Source organism: Suricata suricatta, chromosome 12, assembly GCF_006229205.1.
Source record: "Suricata suricatta isolate VVHF042 chromosome 12, meerkat_22Aug2017_6uvM2_HiC, whole genome shotgun sequence".
Classification (NCBI taxonomy): Eukaryota; Metazoa; Chordata; class Mammalia; order Carnivora; family Herpestidae; genus Suricata; species Suricata suricatta.
The window spans coordinates 87,039,646-87,050,387 of NC_043711.1; the positions used below are offsets into that span (position 1 = coordinate 87,039,646).

The window sequence follows — 10,742 nt, forward strand, 5'->3', positions numbered from 1 at the left end:
TATTCATACTCCCACTGAAACAACCGGAAAACCAACAAAATACACGCAGGAATGGTTTTCAGGATCTGGACAAAAGGTCACAAAGGATGGTGATCCCTGAGAGGGGGTTAAAAAAAAAAATTGAAGTGAGCCCTGAGCTTGCCTGGCTTCCTGTCTGGTGAATAGTCGGCCCTATGGTGAGTGTTGCTCTGCTTTTAAAACCAGAACCCAAAGACCCAACTGGTTCCAAATAATTTAACCTCATTTGAGAAGGAAGCTAAAAAAAAAAAAATATTTCCAGGAACATAAAAATCACCGGGCTAAGGTGCAGAGTGGAGAACTGGGGAGCCTGGGAACTGGGAAGACGGAGCTGAGAGTCGGGGTGGGGGGGCGGGAAGGAAGCTGGAAGTCCCGGAACAGGGGACTGGAGAGGGCAGAGGTGCACACAGGGGGAGGCCCAGATGTCTGCACAGACCCCCACCTCCTTACCCTCGGTGCAACCCCACCAAGCATTCAGCTAAGGAGTGACCTGGAGCCCTCACTAGACAAAGGGATTAAAGAGTGCTCTCTGCTCACACAGGCTGAAAACAGTACCTACTCCCACGAGTGAGCCTAGAAAAGCTCATGACTCATGGAACATGGGGTAAAGTCCACAAGAGTCCTGCCTTGGTAGTAGGGAATGATGAGCCTTACTTTAAAAAATTTAATTTTATGTATTTTTAATTTTTTAAATGTTTTTATTTATATTTGAGAGAGACAGAGTGCAAGTGGGGGAGGGGCAGAGAAAGAGGGATGCACAGAATCTGAAGCAACTCTTGGCTCTGAGATGTCAGCACAGAGCCTGAGATGGGGCTCAAACCCAAGAACTGCGAGATCATGACCTGAGCCAAAGTCAGCTGCTTAACTGACTAAGGCACCCAAGCACCCTGTTACTTTTTTTTTTTAATGCTTATTTATTTTCTTTTAATGTTTATTTACTCTTGAGTGACAAAGAGTATGCACACGAGTAGGGGAGGGGCAGAAAGGGAGAGAGAGAATCCCAAGCAGGCTCCACACTGTCCGCGCAGAGCCCATTGCTGGGCTCAGTCCCACAAACCGTGAGATCTCGAGCTGAAATCAAGAGTTAGACGCTCAACTGACTAAGCCACCCAGATGCCCCAATGACCCCTACTTTCAAGTGGGTACTTCTCTGATCCTGCCTAACACATATCAGAAGCAATATCCCAGAGCCTTCAGCTATTTTCCAAGCAACAGCCTCCGGGAACAAGCTAAAGGTATTTTGAGGAAGATAAAACTTTCCTCCACCCAAGAAGGGAAAATTGACGTCTTGCATACAATCAGAGCTCACCGAGCATGCAAAGAAGTAGCAAATTATGATCCACGAGGAAGAGAAAAGTCAATTGAAACCGAAAACTGACACAGATGTTAAAACGCGTGAGAACATTTAAAAAGTTATGAGAACCGTATGCCAGGTCTACCTCGATAAACCATTTTTTTTTTAAAAAGGAGGAACTCCGTGTTCAAAAACGTTTCTCTAGGACTAAACGGCCTTGTCAGTATCACCGCAAGAAGAGAAAAGGACTTGAAAAGGGAATGGCTTTCTATGTGCCGTGTTGATATTCCAAGGGGTGTCCGTGAGCCGCACAGATTCACCTCCCAGGACAGCTGTGGAGTATCCTGCCTGCAGGGAAACGCTCGGCCAGACTATGCTCAGGACTGGAGGCCAGAGCCATGGGGGCGCCTTCAGCCACTGCAAGGAGGTCATCCTTGCTGGAACAGTCCATACAAGGGAGAGACCAGGAGTGAGGATCCTGCTGGAACTGGGGGCCGGCTGGAGACTTCTAAGTGCTTTGGCACACGTTAGATTAGTATAATGGCTACTGGCCTAGGTTCAAATCCCTGTTCTCGTCCTGAAGAAGCTTTTGGACCTCAGACAAATTCAATCATCCCTCTGAACGTCCTTTCCCTCATTGATAGCCTGAGAAATAATAGCAACCATGCAAAGGGACGATTTGAGAAGAGTGCATTTTGGAACATAATTTGCTCGATGCTTTCTCTTCCTTTCACCCCGGCACTCCACAGCATCTGAAACTGCTGCTGTTAGTCGGAACTTGAATGTTCCTGGTATTTCACACCCCTTGGCTCCCCGTTACCAAAAATGAAAGCAGGGATCTTGTCTTTTCTGTGTTGGGGGTGTCCCCAGCATGTGGTGTGTCTAGCCCCACACAAATATGTATGGAGCGAAAGGCCAACCCCAGGGAGCAAAACACTGCATCTGGAACCTGTAGATGATCAGGTTTTGTTTTGTTTTTTTTACAAAAAGTGTTTAGGTAGATTCTTAGAGCAAGGCTGTGGCATCAAAGGTATTCATTGGACTGTTCCACCAAGATCTTGCCAACTTGTCAGCTGATAACTGAGGCAAAGTGTAACCAGCACTGTGAGTTCCCCCTAAGTTCACTGTTTCAAGCAAGGTCAAGCAAACTTTTTCTGCCTTGAGCCAGGTTGAGTCCTAGCAGATTTAAGGAAAGAAGCAAGTAAATAAAATGTTCCATCTGATCTGCCTGGATGAACCACACAGTCCTGGCCCCAGGAACTGCCCTCCATACTCACCCCGCCACACCCCAGAAGGGTCCAGTAGACCATGATGCACAAGGGATCATTAATAATAAATTACAGGCATGGTGGGACAACCACAGGGAAACCCTGCATCCCTTCCCCTGGCCCCTCACATTCACTCCCTGGCCTGCTCTACCCCATGGGCTTAGTAGGCATCAAAGCGAAGCAAATCCAATAAAACATTTCACTGAACGAGGAGTGAGTGCAGTGATTCATTCTCGTTCATTCTCCCTCTCCCTCAATTCCTCCTGCCAAACCGCTGATCATAGCTGAAGGAGGAACAAAGGAAGAGGCATTTCAAGGAAGCCTCCTTCACTCTGTCGAAAGATGCAAGACCCTGCGCTAAAGCTTACCGAGGCGGACTGAGGCACGCCATTTGGATAACCGGGCCACGTGTGTCCTCCCAGTGGCAGACACCTTGATGCCACCTTTCTGTTGCCCTGTGATGGCTGTGAATAGTCAGTGTTTTAGATTCCCGGCTGCAGGGGACGTAACTACTGTACACTCTGCACTGCATCCTTCTGGGTCTGCACAGCGTAGACACCTCGCCAGTCTTCCCACGGATGCCAACAACTGAGTACACGTTCAGGGTCCGAAGGCAGGTCCATTCCTTTCACAGATATTTTTCTTTGTTTTTTCTTTTGTTTTTAGCTTTATTGAGGTATAATTGACACATGAAATCATAATATATTGACAGTGTACAATATGGTGATGTGACGTATGTCTACATTGTGAACGGATTCCCACCCGCGAGTTAATGCTGGATCCATCACCTTGCATATTTACCCCCTCCATCTTATTTTTGTTTTTTGATGAGAACACAAGTTCTACTCCCTTGATAAATTCCAAGCATACAATAGAATTATTAACCATAGTCACTATGTGACACAGGAGATCCTCACCTTCTTCATCTTCTTGCTGAGAGTTCATGCCCTTTAATAACAGGTGCCTTGGGTTCAAGGAGTTGCCATTGGCCTGGCTGAGACCCCCTGAGAGGCTGAGACCCCCCTGAGACTACACCGCAGTCTGATGGTCCCCTTTCCAATCCTCCTCCCTGCCCCTCCCGCTACACACAGCAGGCCTGGGGGCTCCCTGCCTTCCCCAGCAGCCTCATCCTACTTCTATTTTTAATATGAATTTTTTTTTGAGAGAGACAGAGTGAGTGAGCATGCACATGAGTAGGGGAGAGGGAAAGAGAGAGAAGGGGAGAGAGAATACCAAGCAACCTCCTCACTGTCAGTGCAGAGCCCAATGCAAGTCTCAATCTCACAAACCGTGAGATCATGACCTGAGCCAAAATCGAGTTGGACACTTAACTGACTGAGCCATCCAGGCACCCCAGCCTCCTCCTACTTCAGAGGCATTCCCCGCACTAAATCCCGTGCACATCAGGTTCCGCCTTCTCAGAGAAGGATGCATGTAGGCGGTGCCAGGCAGTAAGACGGGCTTGGGGACGGTCTTACCATTCAGCTGGCAAACATCATGTCGTGTGGTGTGGGGTGCAGAGATGGTCCCTGGTAGCTCTCTGTATGTCCGAATGTTCTCCTTTGACAAGGACACCACTCAGACTGGACTAAGGCCTATTCTAAAAAAACCTCATTTTAACTTAATTACCTTTTTAAAGACCAAATAGCTCCGAATATGGTTACATTAAGAGGTACTAGAGGTCAGGACACATGGATTTGAGGGAACACAATTCAGCCCATCACACAGTTACCATTTACTTTGTGTGGGAAGAAGATCAGCCCAGGGTGAGAGCATGTCTGGATTCCCTGAGGCAGTGCCCTGGCCCTCTGGTCAGGGGTCTGGAGGGAAAAAGTCAGGAAAGTCTGAGACCAAGAGTCTGCAGTAGAGGCATGCAGATGGGCATCTGAGAGTGGGAAGACAGGGTAGGGACTTTTGCATCACACCTCAGTCCCCCTGGAAAGCATCAGCCATGGAAGAGGCACTGAACTTCCACGTAGACAAAATGACTGAACAGTGGACCATAGCCAGCTTTCATTATCTGTCACTCTACAACTGATACAATGAGCAAACAGAACAGTTACAGTGGCAGAAATGGAAGCTACTCTGGGCCCAGTAGTATGGATTTCCAGGTGCACAGGCCATTCCTGCTGCTGCTTCCCTGGGTTCCTGACTTGCCAGCAACAGTGGTCAGCACTGAGCCCCCAGTATGGCACTCTGTCTTGAGGAGACCAACCCAAGCAGCCATTTCATAGCAAGGGGGCTTTATATGGCCCCTTCCATTGTGGAAAGGTGAACAGATAGACATCTATCTATTCTGAGTATGGGTTTGCCTCTCCTGACCGTTGAGCTTCAATCAGCACCACTGTGGGGTTTTTATGGAATGCCTGATCCGAAGGCATGGTATCGCATACAACATGGCATCTGACCAAGATCTCCACTTCCCACTGGGGAAGATCCTGGAATGGGCTCTTGTCTTACCAATTTACTGGCTTGGGTGGACTTTTATTGGAACTGCTCAGCAGTCTGAGTCTTTTATCACCGAATCTTCCTTTCTTCCTCCAGTCTTTCTCAGAGGTCAGACTAGCAGCAAGATCTGAAAGCTCTTTGGCCTTCTCTAGCTAACTCTCCTTTTTTCTTTTTAATTAAAAAAATATATTTATTATTTTGAGAGAGAGAAACAGAGCATGAGTAAGGGAGAGGCAGACACAGAATCTGAAGCAGGCTTCAGGTACTGAGCTGTGAGCGGAGAGCCCAACACAGGGTTCAAGCGCACAGACCACGAGATCCTGACCTGAGCCGAAGCCGGTCTCTCAACCGACTGAGCCAGGGAGGCACCCCACTCCTTTTACCACAAATAAAGCTCTTGCATTTCTGATCCTGTTTCAGCAGCTGATTTCTGAGCACCCGAACTAACGTGAATCCTTTCTCAGGGAAGAAATGCTCTTTCTCATCACCTCTATGTGGTCAGCTTCCATAGGCCAATTGATTTGATCTGCATCCTTTAATGAACCTAAATGACTGTTCTTACAAGATCTTAATTTAACTGTGACTATTCCAAATGTATTAGTAGTTTTAATCAGCTTTTCTTATAAAAAAATCAAATGTTGGCTCAAATCATTGGACCATAATAAAAATCACAGAACTCTTCTGTTAATGCATTACACATAATTATATTTGAACTTTCTGTCTTAAGAGGAAATTAATATTTTGTGCTAATGGATACATTCAAATTATTCCTAAAAACTTATCTTTTGGCAAGCTAGCAGTGAGAATCCTAGACATTAATCTTGCATGACATCATATTTCATGGATTTTGTAATGTGGCCCAAGTGTTATGCATCTTAAGTTTTAGTAGTGAGTAAGTAGATTTTCCCATCCAGGAAAACCAGAATACCAAAGTTTCCACTTACCTAACTTTCTGTATTTTCAACATATTTTACTTTTAGGATAATATAGACTCAGAAGTACAAAACAACAATCGATGGGCTCCTGAAACATATGAATAACTGGTTTATTTGCTCTACTTGCTAACTTTTAATTAATTTAAATTTAGCTACAAATTTTGAGGGTTTCCAAAGTATAGTATTTTTGCCCCCAATGTACCATGGGAAACAATGGACTTTTTTTCCAATTTAAAAATTACTCTTGGTTTCCTTTAAATTCCTTTCAAAAATTGTTTTCAATATTTTATTTATCTTTGAGAGAGAGAGAGAGAGAGAGACATCATGAGTAGGGGAGGGTCAGAGAGAGAGACACACACAGAATCTGAAGCAGGCTCCAGGCTCTGAGCTGTCAGCCCAGAGCCTGACGCAGGGCTCAAACCCACAAACCGCAAGATCATGACCTGAGCCGAAGCCAGTATCTCAACTGACTGAGCCAACCAGGCGCCCCTAAATTCTTTTCAAAGCATTTCTACATCTGTAGTCTATAACAAAACAGTGATAAAAACATAAAAAGATAAGATTTTATTTTTCTAAGCATTCCTGAAAGCATAGTCTACTGAATTCCTATATTTCTCCCGTAATTCTTGAGATTTCCAGAAAACTGTAAGATTCTTGGGGACAGAATTTGCAGGATTATTCTTGTGTTTCTGTGGTCACCAGGTAAGCCGTGGGCAGATAGTTAATTCTCAATAAAGGTTTCCTATTTCTCTTTCAGATGCACCCCTCCCCATTTTGAGAAAGATCTTGCTCTGAGGAGCAAGGCCAGTAGAGATGGACTGTTTCCCGCATGGATGGAACTTTTTCAAATAGGGAAGGAGAAAAATTTGAAAGTACTTCAAAAAAAGAAAAAGGCTCCAAGCTTTTGGCTTTCCAAAACTCCTCATTGGTTTCCAACTAAAGCCCAGTGTTCAGAGAATCATGCTTTTTCTATATATTCCCCTGGAAAGCCCCCTTTTGATCAAAATTATGCTAAAAGGTTGCTCCCAGAATCTGTTTAGCATCAATATAAGGTCAGGCATTAATTAATGTTGAATTACGTAGAATTCCTATGGAAATGCATATGACATCTATATTATAACCATAATTAGCTAATTAACCGATCAACTACAATGATTAATGTGACCATAATGAATGTATGGCAAATGGTTATTAATTCCTAGAGTTTCCAAAGTGAATGCATTAATCACAGTTGAGTCCATGGTACAGTATAACCTGGGTGCCTAATTGTCTTTTTGAACTCTGGGTGCATTGTAATAACTTACATCTGCTTAGAACTTCTGCAGTCTAACAAATTTTTGGCCACATGTTATCTTTTCCCCCCTTCTGACAAACTTGTAAAGCACCAGAAGGAAAGTGCTATTGTTCCTGATGTTTTGTTTCTGTTTCACAGGTGGCAAAACTAAGTTTCAGAGAAGTTAGATGATTTTTCCAATATCACACCTTTTTGTATTTCCTCTTTCAAGCAGGTCTTCCAACAATCTTAGCTGGTATTTGGAGTTCTGGATGTGAACATTTATAGTAAGCTTTCCCCATAATTTCCCAGACCTTTTATTACATAATACTGTCTGGTGTTTACTTAAAAAATTAATGAGCTTGTCATCATGAAATAGATATAAATGGGGAGAATTTCACCACCGAATGAAAGGAATCCTGAGTCATCTGGGAGAAGAGAAGGGACTTTGGGGGCTGGGAACCCAGTGCTTCCAGTGTGTGGCTGTGTGGAGGGGAAAGGTCAAGAATCCTTCCATTATTTCCACTTATTTCCCTCCATTGCAAATCTTGTGACACTCAGCTCCATTCAAGTGCATAGTAACAATTAACAAGCTTGCTGAATTTGACATACCTAACTGGATGAAGAATAAAACCGAGACCAACCAAAACAAAAGGGGGCAAAGCAAAAAAAAAAAAAAAAACCCAAAATACTGAAGGGTGCTTTGGAATCAGACACTGAGCCCTAGAATGCAAAGATACATGTTATTCAATTATTCTTAGATTTTCTTTGGAATGTTTGGTAACTTTTGAATACATGGTCGCTATCAATGTGGACTAAGTCAATAAGGGAGTGTCAGAGGAGATGGACATGGTGTGAGGCTCAAGCACAGGCTTGGAATGGAAGGAAGAAAATGGAGGCCATTCTAGATCAAAACAATAGCCTCTGTCCAGTGGAGAAGTGGGAGACAAAACAGGTCTTGCAGAAGTTTGGTTAGCATCAAGAAGCAGCGGGAGACAGGATGCAACAGGAGGGCTGGTTGAGGGAGAGTTCATGTTGGAGGTACCAGAAGACCAAAATGGGGGTAGAAGCATCACGTGGTAGAAGAAAGACCAGGACCTGCTGCAGCCAAAGATCACCATTAATATCAGTCTACCAGAAGTGCTTTCACATTACAGGATGTCGGAGTAGTGGATGAACTTTTTGAGGTCTTGCTCTATTTCAAAGTCATTTACTCTAAAAGCATTACAGACATTAGAAACTGACTCTGAACTTGCTGCAAGCTTTAGCAAGAATCTTGATAAATAATATCAGTGGGATAAGATAAGTGCCCTCCATTCCCAACTGGGAGGGGCTGCCCAGAAGAGGATCAGCAAGTTAGGATAGCCATGTTCACCTGTGCCACAGCTGGCCAGGGAGGGCAGGTCCTGCTCACCGAGGAAGAACCAGCAGTTCATCAGATTTGCGGGTGTACTTAAGACAGCCTGCAGTGAGACTATACGTAGTTTTTGTTTAATTCACAGTTAATTTTCAACGAATTACTATGTTGTAGGCATAGACACCAAAGTTAAAGTACCTTTACCAAAGTATTACATTAATTCATTGTTCAGTTCCTTTCTCAGGCATTTCTTATTGAAAAAATTTTTAACATTTATTTATTTTTGAGGCGGAGGGGGAGAGAATGAGCAAGGGAGGAGCAGAAAAAGAGGGAGACTCAGAATCCAAAGCAGGCTCCAGGCTCTGAGCTGTCAGCAGAGAGCCTGATGCGGGGCTTGAGCTCATGAACTATGAGATCCTGACCTGAGCCAAAGTCAGATATTTAACTAACTGAGTGAGCCACCCAGGTGACCCCCCAAGCATTTTTATAGTGCCTAGGACACAATGGTGGATGCCAGGAAGACAAGGAGGAGTTTAGCATGTTTGTCCCTTCAGGAACTCTTAGCTCAGTATGTCAGGCAGACATCTGAGTAAATTGGTGCCTTGTGGGGGTGATTCCACCTGGCAAGTTGGTCCTGGTTCAAGTGGGCAGAGGGAATAGAGCAGAGAGTCTCTGCCTTACAGTTCGAGCTTAATAAGGTTGAATCAGGTCTCTGCGCTTTAGATTATGCAAACATGCTTTAAGAGGTTTTACCACCAGTTCTCACCATAGTTAACTGCATCCAGAAAGTTCTGTCACCATTTAGAAAACGAGATCGCGTGAGGTGGTTAGGAACATAAACAATGAAGTAAAAGAATGTATTTCTTAGTCTCACCCCTGTCATGTATTGGGTGGGTTGCCTTGGATAAGTTAACCCTGTGATCATCAATTTCCCTTCTTATGAAATGGCATACTGATACTTACATTAGATGGGCAGTTAGGGAATAGTGAAATATGGTGTATAAACGAAGAAGTGCTTGGCAGTTAGTATCTTAGTCTCGTTACTCTAGAACAGGATTCCAGATGAAGTGCTAAGTGTTTTACTGGAAGGTGTAATCCCAGGGCCGTAAGAGCAAGGCTGGGAAGGATGAGGCAAACACCGTCGGGCCCGCGGTTTCATGAACAACCAGAAGCAGGTCATCAGCCCCGACACAGAACTGTGTTCAGAAACACCGCGCTTGAGAGCAGGCCGAGAGAGGCGTGCGGAAGGGCTTTATCTGCCCGACCACACTCTTCTGCCGACCATCAGAGTTTACCAGCCTGGTCTCAGAAATGTCGCATGTTGAGCCAGCGGTGGGGGGCGGTCATTGCTGGGAGCCGCACCGGCCTTACTGGATGACACGGTCACAGTAAGGAAATGGTAGACGAAGCACGGCTCCTGCCACAGGGGCGGAAGCTGGCATCTCCTTCTGTAAACTCATTGCTCGTGTAAAATTAAGCCTGTTACTATTGATTAGACCTCACAATGTTCCAAATCAGACCGATATTCCCCAGAAACCTCATGGGAGGAAGCATATTCCCACCTCTATGAAGAGGAAGTTAAACAAGGCACTGCAGATGTTTGTCGGAAAGGCTCTTCAATTGAGCTTCACAAACTTAAAACATGGAAATAAAGGGGGTTAAAGAACACAAGGATAATGTTTACCCTGGCCCAGAGACAGAAAGCCTGACTTAGGAAATAGAAACAAACAAGAGCCAGGCACAAGTTACTGTGCATACGTATGCTAATTTGGTGCCCATTGTGAGGATGGGTAAGAGTAGTTACAACTTAAAACTCATCTGCAAAGGCCAGCTGGTCTAGGCGCACCTATGGCGCTTACACCTTCAACATCAAAGAACAAGGTTGACAAAAGGTTTACTTACTATCTTGAATGTATTCTTCCTCTTGTGAGCCAAATAGAAGGCCTCCTAGCCCTGTCTATGACTGAATTTTAGCATCATTGTTATAAAATGTGTTTGCTATCTGCTTCTCACTGAAAACATCTTGCTCTCTTCTTAGTTGTAAGATTTACTACCGGTTCAAACAAATGTGTATGTTATCTGCTTTTCACTGAGAATATCCTGTTATCCTATGATGTGTAAGTTACCTCATTGTAATTAGAATAGTTTT

At 44.4% G+C, this 10,742-nt stretch overlaps 1 long non-coding RNA gene across 1 annotated transcript in view; it reads left to right on the forward strand.

The window, feature by feature from the left end:
* LOC115275027 overlaps nt 1–10,742 on the forward strand; it is a 21,233-nt gene that overhangs the window by 7,884 nt on the left and 2,607 nt on the right. The gene's annotated exons all lie outside the window — the stretch shown is intronic.